General features: G+C 43.9%; 1 protein-coding gene across 10 annotated transcripts in view; it reads right to left on the reverse strand.

Annotated features, from left to right (window-relative positions):
- The window catches only part of LOC147446078 (serine/arginine-rich splicing factor SR30-like), a 52,897-nt gene extending 38,512 nt beyond the window's left edge, over positions 1-14,385 (reverse strand). For 4 of the 10 annotated variants that reach the window (XR_015189852.1, XR_015189850.1, XR_015189851.1 and 1 more), the window contains exon 1: positions 14,214-14,370. The gene's annotated coding sequence lies outside the window, so the exon portion shown is untranslated. Of the gene's footprint in view, positions 1-14,213 lie in introns of all 10 variants that reach the window. The other 6 variants (XM_086525388.1, XM_086525387.1, XM_086525389.1 and 3 more) reach the window with 5 other exon arrangements.
- Between the last annotated feature and the right edge of the window lie 202 nt (positions 14,386-14,587).

Below are 14,587 nucleotides of genomic sequence, written 5' to 3' on the forward strand. Positions count from 1 at the left end.
TTGGACACTCCAAGTCAAGAATCAACCGCGACAGCACCAAATAACCACTTCAAAACAAATCACAGATCACAATAGATGTACACTGGCCCGGCGGAGTTCCGTGCCTAGAGATATTGGCCCCGAAGACTAGCGCCCCTTTCGGTATTTCTTTTTATATTAATCAAATCAAAGTACAAGAGAGCAGTTAGGGTTTCACTCTCAGACTCTGCGTCCAGATGCTCTTAGAAGTGAGGCCCTCACCACTAATTTAAAGGTTACAAGGGATGCCCAAAAGCAGAGCCCCAAAAGCTTGAAAGCAAAAGCAGATTCTCTCTCTCTCTCAATGAGAGTCAGTAAAAAGCAAGTTCTCTTTTTCTCTTTCTTTCTCCCAAATCAAAGCGAAAAGCTGAGATTTGCGTCGCTCAAAATTTCCCAAAAAATAATAATAATAATAATAATATTTCGCCTCCACGATTTCCAGAAATTAGGGTTTTTGGCAAAAATTAGGGTTTGCAGGAATTTTAGGATTTCTAGCAGAAATTAGGGTTTCTGTTGTCCGCCACGTCATCACTTTGTGACATACCCCCCTCTTGAAAGCATTGTAATCGACCGCGATTACGCCTGCAAAACCGACAAAAGCCATAAACCGTCTTAACAGACACTCACTGTTAGTACCTACGTACTAGGAACACACATCTAGCACATGTACAAAAATCGACAGTCACATCACAGGACATCACCAGACATCACAGGACATCACATGACATTCAACATTCATTCGGATCTTAGACCATGATTTATCGGCAATGTAGCTAGCAATCACATCTAGGTCCAATCGGGACCTCAACGATGTCCGATTGTCTAACCCCTATTGCAACCATGTCTATTCGAGATCAATCAGACCAAAATGCTGCAGTCATTTCGGCTATCAGTTCTTGCACTCAAAAGAAGTGAAGAAACAAATCAGTATCATTATCAAGAATTCCATTTCATAAAGTCATCCAGCAGAATACTGTCGGCTCTCAGTATCCCTGAAGCTCAAAGAGACATCAGTGACTTTAGTATCAAAATCGAGGCATCTGTTGACAAAGGAGTGGAGTAACTCCCCTCTTGTGCATCCCACTGCACCAGATCTCCGGCCAAGCTGAATTCTGGGTTCCGTTTGGAGTAGACTATGCTAAACCAAAGCATCGAGGTAAAGTTTCACAATCCGAGAAGTATCTGCTAGGTCCTCCTCCTCCATCCACTTCACATCAAATGCAGGAAAGTTCTTGAACTTAACCAAGAAGCACCTTCGGACTTTACCTTTCTTCGTATCATTATGTGCCAAAATCTGTTCAGGAACAAGGATCTCCTCGTTTTCTTCCACTTCGGGTTGCTCATCAGGCTCCCCATCATCAGGCACATCACCCTTAACAGGGTTCAAGAGACTCACATGCAATGCATTATGAATCCTCCAAGTATCTGGCACTTTCAATCGGAAGGAGACATCATTTATCTTGTCAGTGATCTGAAAAGGTCCGTAGTATCGCATACTAAGCTTTGGAAAAAGCCTCTCCTTTCCCTTTTTCTTTCGTAGGCGTGCCTCCTCAAAACGTAAGAGCACCCAATCATCCTCCTTCAGTTTCAACTCGCGACGATGGCGATCCACTACCTTTTTCTGTCGTTCTTGAGACTCCTGCAAAGTCTCGCGAACCTCGGCAAAAGCCGTATCCAAATCTCGCGAATATTCATCCGCTTCAAATGTCTAATCTTTCGTGCTCAGGAAGGATGGAACCTTCGCAGCACTTTCAACAATCTCACATGGCGTCTTCCCCGTCGAAGAGTGTATCGTGTTATTGTAGGCAAATTCCACCAAAGGTAAGTTCTTTTCCCATTGAGTCTTCTGATCCGAGATACAAGACTTCAATAAATCTAAAATCATTGAATTGGCAATCTCAAATTGCCCGTCAGTCTGCAAGTGGAACGATGACGAGAACTGCAACTGCGTGCCAATGTTCTCCCAAATTGCCTTCCAAAACAAACTCATAAATCTGGGGTCTCTGTCGGAGACAATCGTCTCAGACGTGCCATGTAATCGGGATCATTCTATGTTCTAGAGAGATCAAAAATGAAATCCATTGCAATACTTTCCCAGGGGTGGGTGGGTAAAGGCTGTAACAATCCCTGTGCCTTATGCCTGTCAAACTTGACCTTCTGGCATACCAAGCAACTGCGCACAAACTCTTCCACATCCTTTTTGAGTCTCGGCCCAAAGAAGTATCTCTCTACCCCCTTCATGGTGGTAGCAATGCCGCGGTGACCCGTAAAAGGTGGACAGTGGCATTCGGTCATAACCTTATCCCTCAGCGGCTGTGTAACGCACAACAGTCTTTTTCATCAAGTAGCCTTCCCGAAGGGAGTATCCAACTACTGTCTCCCCATCCCGTAGCCGTGTGAAAATATCTGCAAAATCTGTATCTGTGGCATACTGATCGACCATATCCTCGAAGCTCCTATGATGTATCGCGGAAATAGCCAGAACCAACGGTTTCCGAGACAAAGTATCTGCCACCACATTCTTCTGTCCTTGCACATGAACAATCTAGAGGTGGAACTGTGACAAGATGTTCGCCCACCGCATCTGCTTTTCAGAAAGCTGCTTCTGTGACAAGAAGTAGCGCAAACTCTGATGGTCTGTAAAGACAGTAAAATCCGCTCCGAGTAGGTAATGCCGCCACTGAGTAAGAGCATGGATAACCACCAAAAGCTCTTTCTCATAAATCTATGTTGTCATCTCCGGCCTAGAGAACAAACGGCTCTCGTAAGCTACGACATGGCCTTCTTGCATCAAGACCGCACCCAGACTACGACCACAAGCATCACAATATACTTCAAATGACTTCTGCAAGTCCGGCAAAGTCAAAATAGGTCACATAGTCAATTTCTCTTTCAATGTCCGAAAGGCAGTCACCTCTGTGGGTCCCCACGAAAAAGGTACTCCTTTCCGTGTCAAGGTATGCAAAGGAGAAGCAACCTCTACAAGCTTTCGTATGAACCGCCTGTAGTACGAACACAGTCCCAAGAAGCTTCTAACTTCGGGGACATTCCTCAAATCGGGCCAATCACGGATAGTCTCTATCTTGGCCGGGTCCATTTGCACTCCTGCTGCTGACACAATGTGTCCCAAAAAGTGTATCTCTAGTAGGAAAAATTCACTTTTCCTTTGCATTAATCACTACCGTGTGATCTCGTAATGCCTGAAAGATTTGAAGCAGATGATCTCTGTGTTCTGCCTCATTCTTGGAGAAAACAATGATGTCGTCAAAGAAAGTGCCAACAAATAGCATGTACTCTCGAAAAATCATGTCCATCATCCGGTTAAATGTCGCAGGAGCATTGGTTAAGCCAAAAGGCATCACCAAAAACTCAAATAACCCAAAAGTCGTCCGAATAGTTGTCTTGTAGACATCTCCTCGCGCTATCCTGATCTGATGATATCCACTCTTCAAGTCAATCCTCCTAAAGCACGAGGATCCCTGTAACCTGTCGAGTATATCATCGATCCTAGGAATCAGAAATCTGTTCTTGATGGTGATTTCGTTGAGAGTGCTATAATCGATGCACATTCTCCAAGATCCGTCTTTCTTCAAAACCAACAACACTGGAGAGCAATACGGTGAAGTACTAGGCTGGACAAGACCCTTTTCCAAGAGGTCTTTCACTGGGTTCATAATCTTTTCATTCTATACTCGGCTCACACGGTAAGGTGACCGATTCGGTGGCGTGCTTCCAAGTATTAGATCAATGGTTTGATCTTCAGGCCCTCTGAAAAGCAATCGGCATGAGTGGAGAAAAATCTTGGCGTTCTTTTGATCAGGTCAAAACATATTCATCCTTTATCCAGCGTTCAATTCTCCCAAAAGAATGAGTAAGAAAACTGAAGTTCATCAAGTACAATCTCTAAGCCCTTCATTTATCAAAGTCGCTTTCTCGGCCCGGTAGTCAACCACGGCGTAGTTCTTGTGGTACCAAGGGATCCCGAGTAGAACGTCACTCGCGTGCCCTGAACACCCCTGTCATTGCAAACAAAGTTTGCCAATGCTCGGTGTAATGGCAACATCCCATCCGGGTGCCAGTCGAACTACCACCGCCTATGGCGTCAGTCTGTTGGGCGTATTTCCAAATCGAGCCGCCAATTCCAAGTGAAAAGAAGTTGGCCTTGGCTCCTTCAAAAGAGCTTCCTGATCCTTTACTTTGCCCCAAAAGCGGCAAAGTTTGTACTTTCATTCATTTAATTCGGTTCAGGTCCCACGCCATGTTGCACCAGTTCTGCTTTTCTATCTGCCTTTTCTACCACATTCCTCAGCTGCTCTCGAACTCTGAGGCCTGTCGTCGTCTTTATCATTCTGTTCTTTCTGTGCCTTTTTAGGACACTTCGCGGAGATATGTCCATGTTCCCCGCATCCAAAGCACTTCCCCTCTCTGATGAAGCGAGCTCTCTCCTCAGGAGTAAGCTTGGGTCGTGCATCCTTTTTTTCTCTGGGTTGCTCTTTTTCTTTCTACTTTCATTCCCAGAAGTCTGTTCGGCTCGTTGTGTCATGGCCTCATCTGTGGGGTAGGTCAGACTGCCAAAGTGAATGGCAAAGCCCCGCTTCGCATGACTCATCAACTCCTAAATAGAAGCTGACTTCTATTCCAAGCAGTGATCTCGGATCTCTGTAGGTAGACCCAAGGTAAACCGCTCAATCTGTTCTCTGAACGAGATCTTCTTAAATGAAGAGGCGGGTAGAAAAGAGCTCCAAAATCTTTCACAATAAGAATTCACTGTATCGCTCTTGGTCATCCGGAGATGGTTCCAAGCAGCTCGTACATCTCGTTCATATTCTTGCGTCAACCAAGAAGAAATAAAAAGCTTCTTAAATTTCAGCCATTTAACTGGCGCTCTCTTGTTAAAAGAAGCGTGGACCACCAAGTACGAGCATTTCCGTTAAAGTAAGAGGCAGCTCTCCGAATCTTGGAGTGCTCTGAATAGCATCCTCCCGCAAAAGCGATGTCAAACTGTTGTATAAAAGACAAAGCCTTCGAAGCATCTGAGTATCCTGAAAAAGTATCAAACTTGATCGAGTGGCCACCTTCCTTAAACTCTCGGACTTTCTTGCTTTCATCTTCGAGAAAGTCATACTGGTTGGCTTTGTAAAAATTCTTCTTGTTCGCATAAAACTTTCCGTCATCGGAATCTGAGCTGTCTGTAGACGAGTCCTCAGTAGAACTGTCAGTCTCTGGGCGAGATGTAGCCTTCTTTGCCTTTTTCTTGCCCTTTCCGAAGCTTTGTTTCTTGCTTCGCTTTTTACTTTTCCTGTCTTCTTCACTCGAATCCGAGGAGCTAGAAGAACTGTCAGAAGAAGAAGAAGAAGAAGAACTGGGTAGGTCTTCAAACTTGACGCGCTTCTTCAATTTCTTTGCCTTGTCAAATGTCGACCGACAACCCAAAAATCCCGGGAAGTCAATGCTTTTCTTTTGCTTTTTGCCGTGCTTTTTGCCTTTCTTTTGCACGTCGAAAAGTTGAGCAATCCGTGGATCAACCACGTTCTCTAGTTCCTTCTCCGTATATTCCTTGGAGGCAGAAGGTTTCTTGAGAGCGGGTTTCGGGAGTGGTGTTGTGGTTCTCTGCCACTCCATCTGTACCTCTTCCAAAGAGGTCTGGTTCATATATTTTGCCATCTTCGGGTCCTTGGCAAAATTGAGCATCATCTTTGTTGCATCGCCGATCAACTGGCGACGCTCTATCTCTCGCCGCTCCGCCTAAGGAGGCCAAGGCGGGCCATACTCTCTGCCTGAATCTTCGTTGTGATCCCAGCCCGCATCTCCAGATGCAAAGGGAGTCGACTGATCATTGCCTGAAGCCATAGGTGCCACGAGAAAAAAAAATTCGGGGATCGGATTTCCCGTAGAAGAGAAATCGGCCGTGCTCTGATACCACTGTAACAGACTTGGACACTCCAAGTCAAGAATCAACCGCGACAGCACCAAATAACCACTTCAAAACAAATCACAGATCACAATAGATGTACACTGGCCCGGCGGAGTTCCGTGCCTAGAGATATTGGCCCAAAGACTGGCGCCCCTTTCGGTATTTCTTTTTATATTAATCAAATCAAAGTACAAGAGAGCGGTTAGGGTTTCAATCTCAGACTCTGCGTCCAGATGCTCTCAGAAGTGAGGCCCTCACCACTAATTTAAAGGTTACAAGGGATGCCCAAAAGCAGAGCCCCAAAAGCTTGAAAGCAAAAGCAGATTCTCTCTCTCTCTCAATGAGAGTCAGTAAAAAGCAAGTTCTCTTTTTCTCTTTCTTTCTCCCAAATCAAAGCGAAAAGCTGAGATTTGCGTCGCTCAAAATTTCCCAAAAAAAAAAATAATAATAATAATAATATTCCGCCTCCACGATTTCCGAAAATTAGGATTTCTGGCAAAAATTAGGGTTTGCAAGAATTTTAGGGTTTCTGCTGTCCGCCACGTCATCACTTTGTGACAGCACGACTAGAAAGAAAAGCAAAACGACGAGAAGCCGTGGAGCGTGAACGCCAATACAGACAAGAAACCTTGGATCACGAAGCGCGTTTCGCGTCCGAGGAATGAAAAGAAAGAAAAGCAGAAAGAAAGGAAGCTTTGTAGCGTGAGCGCGATCAAGCACGGTTGGCGGCTAAAGAAAGACAAGCGGCCTTGGAGGCTGAGAGTGAGATACAGAGAGACCTACGCATGCAAGAGTTGGTCCAACAGGTTCACCTTGAAGTCCGAGCCGGACAAAGATGTTGGTGGTTCATCAAGTGGCGCACGCCGAGATTCGGACTCCAACAACCCCGTCTCACAGAGAAGATCACGTTCAGTAAGTATGATGGTAAGATGGATGTTGTCACAAGACGGACACCACGTGCCAATAGAAAAGAACAAACTGAACAGACTTTTAGCACTTCAATAAAAACATGACTGAGACACAGAGAGAGAGAGAGAGAGACGACACGCGACACGGAGTGGCATAATTCCACCCTTGAGAGTAATGGCCCCAAACCTTGGCGCCCCTTTCGGTATTTCTTTATATTGCATCAACACAGTACAAGCCGATACTCCAGACTCTACACCTTCTCCAAGAAGCATGCCAAAGAATGAGCCCTAACCTCATATTTATAGACTCTAGGCCCCAAAAGCAGTTTACAGTGAAAAGCCTTCAAACTCAAAAGCATCTAGTGCAAAAGTAATGCCAAAAAGCTATCAGCATAAATCACGAAAATCCATACAGCTTGCCACGTCATCAGCCAGCGCAAAACGCAAAAATCCGTACAACCTGCCACGTCATCATGCCAACGCAATTTTCGGAAATCTGCCACGTCATCAGCAACTACGCAATTTTCAGTGTGTGTGGGTCTTGCTTTAATTTAATCCTTTATGTCACTTGGGGCCCATCAGACGGGGTCCCCATAAGTTGGTAGGACTTCTTCTTCAGCTACTTGTTCTTTTTCAACCTCGACCACACAGTATGAACTCTTGGAGATGCAACATCGACAGCAGGTTGTTGACGAGTGCACAAAGCAGATGCTTCAGTTTGCTAAGGATCTCCAATTTGTTGGGTTAAAGGCCTAAATAACCCCTTTTTGTACATTTTTTTACTTTCTCCAGGTTCAATGAACCAGGTTCAATGAACCAGGTTCAATGAACCAGGTTCAATGAACCAGGTTCAATGAACCAGGTTCAATGAACCAGGTTCAATGAACCTGGACACATTTTTTAAAGATCACTTATAATAAAAGTGGGAAAACCCAAAACTCACTTATTGAGTTTTTCCCAAAAATGTGAGCTCTCTCTCTCTTCCTCTTCGTTCTGTTAGCGCTTCCCTTCTGCAGCATAGTGCCTCCGCTTCAAGCCTCAAGGCCTGCACATCTTCGCGTGCTCTATCACTTGCACACACCGCCGCGCGCTTATCAACTGGTATCAGAGCCAGATTAGGGTTTTAGAAGCTTTGCGCAGGAGGCTGGACAGCAGGCGTAAGGCTTCTCTCGCGTCAAATTTCCACTTTCATCCTTGCTTCCGGTGTCACGTAGGGTGATTAGGGTTCCCCAAACAGACTGAAATTAGGTCAAAACAGGTAAAAACCAAAAAATTACAGGTCAAAACAACAAAACGCAGGTGTTCTAAATCGATTCCCATGAATGCCCCTTGCTTTTCCCACTCAAAACATGTCCATTTGATGCAAATTGATGCGCCAAAACAGTAAATTTGCAGAAAATTCAAAATTGGATTGTTTTTATGTACACAAATTGAGGTTTATGTACGCCTTTTGTGGGTTTAGGCAAGTACGCATTGGGGATACTTGTTAATTGCTGAAATTTTCAGCACATTGTATGCAACGTGCGGTCCATTGTGATCACTGGAAATTTTCAGATTTTGTGTAGACACTTTTTGCTGCATTTTTATCCGTGCAAATGGCGTCTACTTCCTCGTCGTCTAATGCCAAGAGCTTGATGGAAATCAAGCGATTTGACGGTACAGGTTTCGACCTATGGCAGGACAGGATGCAGGGGATTTTGTTTCTCAAGAATTGTGAGGACGCCCTTTTGACTGTAAAGCCTGAGGATATGCCGGATGAGGATTGGGCCAAGCTCAACAAGAGGGCAAAGGCCTATATCAAAATGGCTGTGACCGATGACATTCTGGTGGACATAAAGGGCTTGGACATTGCACATGCAATTTGGCATAAGTTGAAGGCAACTTATGAGAATGCCACCCCTGTGAATCAGGTGCATTTGATGCGCAAACTGGTGAACATGATGCTTGACGAAGCCAAGTCGGCTTCTGAGCACTTAAGTGCTTTCACCAGTGTTATGAGTCAGCTATAGGATACTGGGCTTCAACCTTTTGATGACAAGTTGAAAGCCATATTTTTGTTGATGGCTTTGCCAGACTCTTGGGAAACGCTTGTGGTTTCTTTGAGTAATAGCCCCAACCTCACATATGATGGAGTGCGAGGCTCCATCTTAAATGAGAAAATTAGACACAAGTCTAGTGGTGGGGAAGGTGACAGTTTTGCTTACAATGCGAGAGGCAGAAGTCAGAAGCAAAATACAGGTACCAAGACTCAAGACAGCAGCAAAAGCAAGTCTAGGGATAAGGATGTGACTTGTTACCAGTGTGGCAGAAAAGGCCAAAAGAAGCCACATTGCAGGTATTTCAAGAAAGAGCAGGAAAGAAAGAAGGAATCACAGGAGAAGAAGAAGACAGAGGATAAGAAAGGGGAAAAATCAGCAGGTACCTCCTCCAAGGATTCGGAGACTGTCAATGTATCCTCTAGTGTGGTTATCACAGAGTTATCCGACAGTGAGGAGATCTTGGTTGCAGCTTCATGCCCCTCAGATTTTGTTATAGCAAATGCAGAAGACATGCTTATCTCACGTAGAGATGTCATTGATGCATTGCTAAGTGCAAATGATGGCCTTACACAGTCTTGGATAGTAGACTCGGGTGCCTCATTTCATGTGACTCCATCTGTGGAGTGTTTTGCTTCTTATCATGCAGGCAAGTATGGCAAGGTTTACCTTGAGGATAACCATGCTTGTGACATTGAAGGAATGGGAACTGTGCGCTTGGCATTAAACAATGGCCAAGAGTTTATGCTTAAAGATGTAAGGTATGTACCAGGCATCAAGAAGAGTCTATTGTCAGTTGGCCACGTGGATGCACAGGGTTATACAACCATTTTTGTTGGGGGTTCATGGAAGTTGCTTAGGATCAATGCTCATTGTCAAGGGATGCAAGAGTGATACATTGTACTATTTACATGGCAAAGCTTTGCCTGGCAAGTTTCTTGCAGTGGCCGAAGTTGCTTCTCATTTGGAGTTGTGGCACAAAAGACTTGGCCATATGAGCCAGAAGGGACTTGATGTGCTCTCCTCTCTGAAGAGGGTTGATGTAAAGGGCATCAAGTTAGATTTTTGTAATGACTGTTTGTATGGTAAACAAAAGAAGTCTTCTTATTATTCTTGTGTCTCGCGCAAAGCTAATTCTCTTGATTTAATTCACTCCGATGTATGTTCAATGCCTGTTAAGTCTTTTGGTGGTGCATTATACTTTGTTACATAATACATTCATTGATGATTGCACTAGGAAAGGCTGGGCATATTTGTTAAAGAATAAGAGTGAGACATTTAATGCATTTAAGAGGTTTCATGCTTTTGTGACCACGCAAAAGGGTAGTAAGCTTAAATGTTTGAGATCTGACAATGGGGGGGAGTACACGTCTGTTGAATTTCAACGTTATTGCGAAGGATATGGGATTAAAAGGGAGTTGACAGCCCCTTATAATCCATCTTCTAATGGTGTGGCTGAGAGGTATAACCGTACTTTATGTGAGAGAGTACGTTGCATGTTGTCCACGGCTAATCTCCCTCATGGGTTTTGGGGAGAGGCTTTGAAAACTGCAATTCATGTATGCAATCGCTCTCCTAACAGTACGCTGAAAAATGACATTCCAGAGGAGGTTTGGTCTGGCAAACCTGCCTCTTATGATCATTTGAGAGTGTTTGGCTGCGAGGCTTTTGTCCATGTTCGTAATGACTTGAGGACAAAGCTAGATGCCAAGTCCATCCAAGGACTCTTCCTAGGTTATGGGGAAGAGGGTGAAATGGGCTACGGGATATGGTTGCCTCAGTTTAAGAGGGTTGTACGCAACCGAGATATAGTGTTCAATGAGGCTAAATTACTGAAAAATGCTACATCTTATGGAATTGACAAGAAATCGGTCAATTTCAGCCTCTCCTGCCACCTATTGATGTTGAAAAAGAGCCTCAGGATGCATTACCGCAAGCTGAAATTGATAATCAGCCGGTTAACCTTGAGCCAGAAGAGGTAGGACATGATTTAGATGCTCCAAATGAGGATGGACAGCCACCTGTCATGGCTGAAAATGATTTTCAGCAACATGAGCATGCTGAAAATGAGTTGCCTCCTGATGTAGAACCTGTGCCTGAGAATGTAGATCATTGGGTACGCAGGTCTACTCGTGTCAGAAGGTTGATACAGCGCTTTGACCCTCTTTGCATAATGTTATGTTGACAGATGAGGGTGAGCCTCTTACATATAAAGAGGCAAAATCATGTGAGTTAAGCAGTAAGTGGGAGCTTGCGATGCAAGAGGAAATCAAATCTTTGCATGCAAACAATACTTGGGATCTTGTGCCATTGCCTAAAGGAAGAAAGGCTCTTCCTAACAAATGGGTTTATAAGGTCAAATGTGTTGATGGAAAGCCCAAGTTTAAAGCAAGGTTAGTTGCCAAAGGGTATGCACAGAAAGAGGGGATTGACTTTCAAGAGATCTTTTCTCCTGCTGTAAAGCTTACGACATTGTGTGTCCTTTTTGCTCTCGCTGCAGTGCTTGACTTAGAATTGAATCAAATGGATGTAAAAACAGCTTTTCTTCACGGTGACATTGATGAAGATATCTACATGAAGCAACCTGAGGGTTTTGTAGTTCCTGACAGAAAGGAACTTGTATGCAAACTAAGAAGGGCACTGTATGGTTTGAGGCAGTCATCATGTCAGTGGTACAAAACGTTTGATACTTTTATGCTGTCTCAAGGCTTTAAACGCAGCCATTCAGACCATTGTTTGTATACAAAGAAGGATAATGATGGAAGTCCTATAATCCTTGTGCTATATGTAGATGATATGTTGATTGCTGAGAAACATAAGACTAGCCTTGATGCTCTGAAACGTAAGCTAAATTCAACATTTGCTATGAAGGATTTGGGTGATGCAGAGCATATTTTGGGCATGCGTATTAGAAGAGATAGAAAGCTGAAATTGTTGTTTTTATCTCAAGAAAGATACATTGCAAAAGTACTTGATAGGTTTAATATGGCTGATGCTAAGCCTCTTGGAGTACCTTTACCTCCATACACTAAGCTTAGCAAAGTAGATTGCCCAAAGGATAAGGTAACATTGAAAGCAATGAAGGGAATCCCTTATGCATCAGCTTGTGGTTCTCTTATGTATGCTATGGTTGCCACTCGTCCCGACATTGCTTATGCAATGGGAGTTGTTAGTCGATACATGTCGAATCCTAGCAAAGCGCATTGGGAAGCTGTCAAATGCATTTTGAGATATTTGAAAGGTACACAATCAAAGTGTATCTATTATGGCAAAAGTGACTTAAAGTTGCAGGGATATTGTGATGCAGACATGGCAGGTGACATGGATACCAAGAAATCTACCAGGGGATATGTATTTGCCATTGCTGGTGGTGCAGCCTCTTGGTGTTCTAGGTTACAGAAAATTGTGGCATTGAGTACTACTGAGGCTGAATATATTTCAGCCACTGAGGCTTCTAAAGAGACCATATGGTTGGGCAGACTTGTCAAAGAGCTTGGTATGCCTGCTAGTACTCCTGTCCTGGGATGTGATAGCCAGAGTGCTGTCTATTTGGCCAAGAATGCCATGTTTCATGCACGGACAAAGCACATTGATGTGCGATACCACTTCATACGACAGGTATTGGAGGATGGTCTAGTCACCTTGACTAAGATTCACACACAGGATAACCCTGCAGATGTTCTCGCCAAGAGTCTTGCTAAGGCTCAACATGAGCATTGCATACAGCTGGTGGGAGTTGGTTAACTTAAAGGCATCATTTATGCTTTTAAGTGGGAGGTTGTTGGGTTAAAGGCCTAAATAACCCCTTCTTGTACATTTTTATACTTTGTCCAGGTTCAATATGAACCTGGACACATTTTTTAAAGGTCACTTATAATAAAAGTGGAAGAACCCAAAACCATAGTTACCAGGAACGGGAAACCGGAACGGGAACGGGGAACGGGAACGCGGAACAAAATGCCATTCCCTGTTACGGGTACTCACGTTTGAAACACGGAACGGGGATTCGGAACGGGAACTTGGAATGGGAACGGGGAACGGAGACCTGAAAACGGCCATTCCCTGTTACTATGCCCAAAACTCACTTATTAAGTTTTCCCCAAAAAAACGTGAGCTCTCTCTCTCTCCCTCTTCGTTCTGTTAGCGCTTCCCTTCTGCAACACAGTGCCTCCGCTTCAAGCCTCAAGGCCTACACATCTTCGCGTGCTCTATCACTTGCACACACCGCCGCGCGCTCATCACAATTTGCAAAATTTTTGACCCAGCAGCAGTCGATGGCTGAAGTGCATACTCAGTGGCAAAAATCATCGAACCACCAATCAAACCGGCAATCAAGAAGCCTCCTGCTCCGAATAAGTTCACTGAACAAGAACTCCATGATGTGATCCAAACCCAAATCAGTAAGCTTCTGAACACATCGAAGAAGCAATTGAAGAAGCAATTGAAGAAGGGGACTGAATACCTCGGTTACCTGGCCGTCAATTTTCTTTTGCATCTACACTAAAACAAAATAAGCGTGTGCGTTTTGAAGGACTACTTCCTCTTCTTCCAACAATTCTTCTAGCTCTTCTCTCTCTCTCTCTCTCTCTCTCTCTCTCTCTCTCTCTCTCTCTCATTGTGTTTAGTTCCTTTTCAAGTGAAGCAAAGTAACCTTGTGGTTGTGTGAAGTATTCAAAATCCTTAAACCCTTCCACTACACATGGCACCATCTCTCTCGTGTCCATTAGTTTCACACATGCTCCTTACCACTTCTTTTCTCACTTTGATTATGTTTTAACTACCTTGACAAGCTATTGTAACTACACTATCTTTATCAGTGATTCAATAGCCCATTATTCCCTTCTCTTTCTTTTCGTGCAAAAGCGATACAATGTAGTTTGCATCAAATGTAGAGATGTGCCATTGCAACGCAATTTTCTCATAAAACAGTTCGTAGCTTGAACTTGATCAAATGATTTGAACTGGCCACCTATATGAACAGCATCCCAGGGGTCTCTTTGTTAGTAGCAGATGAGTGATTTATAAAAAAGGAGGGTCAACAAGGTTGCGGGTCAGCCCAGAGAACATCACATTGCTTCATGTTTAGAATAATCACAAGTGAAACTCTTTGGCATAGGAGCATTGCATCTGTTAGACTAACATTTCCCACAGGGAGCAGTAACAAGGCTCCTTTTCAGAGCCCCCTTCAAGGAAGAGACTACATAGCAAAGAGCAAAAAGGGTCTGGACAGAGACATCAGCGAGCGCTCTCTCTCTCTCTCTCTCTCTCTCTCTCAACGCAGAGAAACACCAAAACCGAGGATCATAATCATGGAAGCAGAGAAATACGCGAACTAACCAATTCACCGCACTCCAGAAAGCTGTGCGAGCTGCAGTAAGATGTTCGACCGCCTTTAGGTTGGATCGGTGTAGACCAGTGAAAAAATTCATAGAGCTCTTCAGACTTCTGCAGTAAAATTAAACAACCTTTTAGAAGATAAATTGCATAAGCGAAGGGTGAGTTTAGGAAACGAAAAGTCCCATGGAAATGGAAAGTCATCTCCATATAAAAAGAAGTGGTCCAGTATCTATTTCGTCATCCTTACCTTTCGTTCAGCATTTAGATTCCATGCATTATTTAAGTGTAAAGTAGTGAATTTAATTTTTTTAAGCCAATAATTACGCGCTAACGATTTTAAAAAAAATGCTTATTGATACGAATCTTAGGAGATC

The sequence above is a fragment of the Adiantum capillus-veneris genome, chromosome 12, assembly GCF_014529385.1.
Source record: "Adiantum capillus-veneris isolate H3 chromosome 12, ASM1452938v2, whole genome shotgun sequence".
Classification (NCBI taxonomy): domain Eukaryota; kingdom Viridiplantae; phylum Streptophyta; class Polypodiopsida; order Polypodiales; family Pteridaceae; genus Adiantum; species Adiantum capillus-veneris.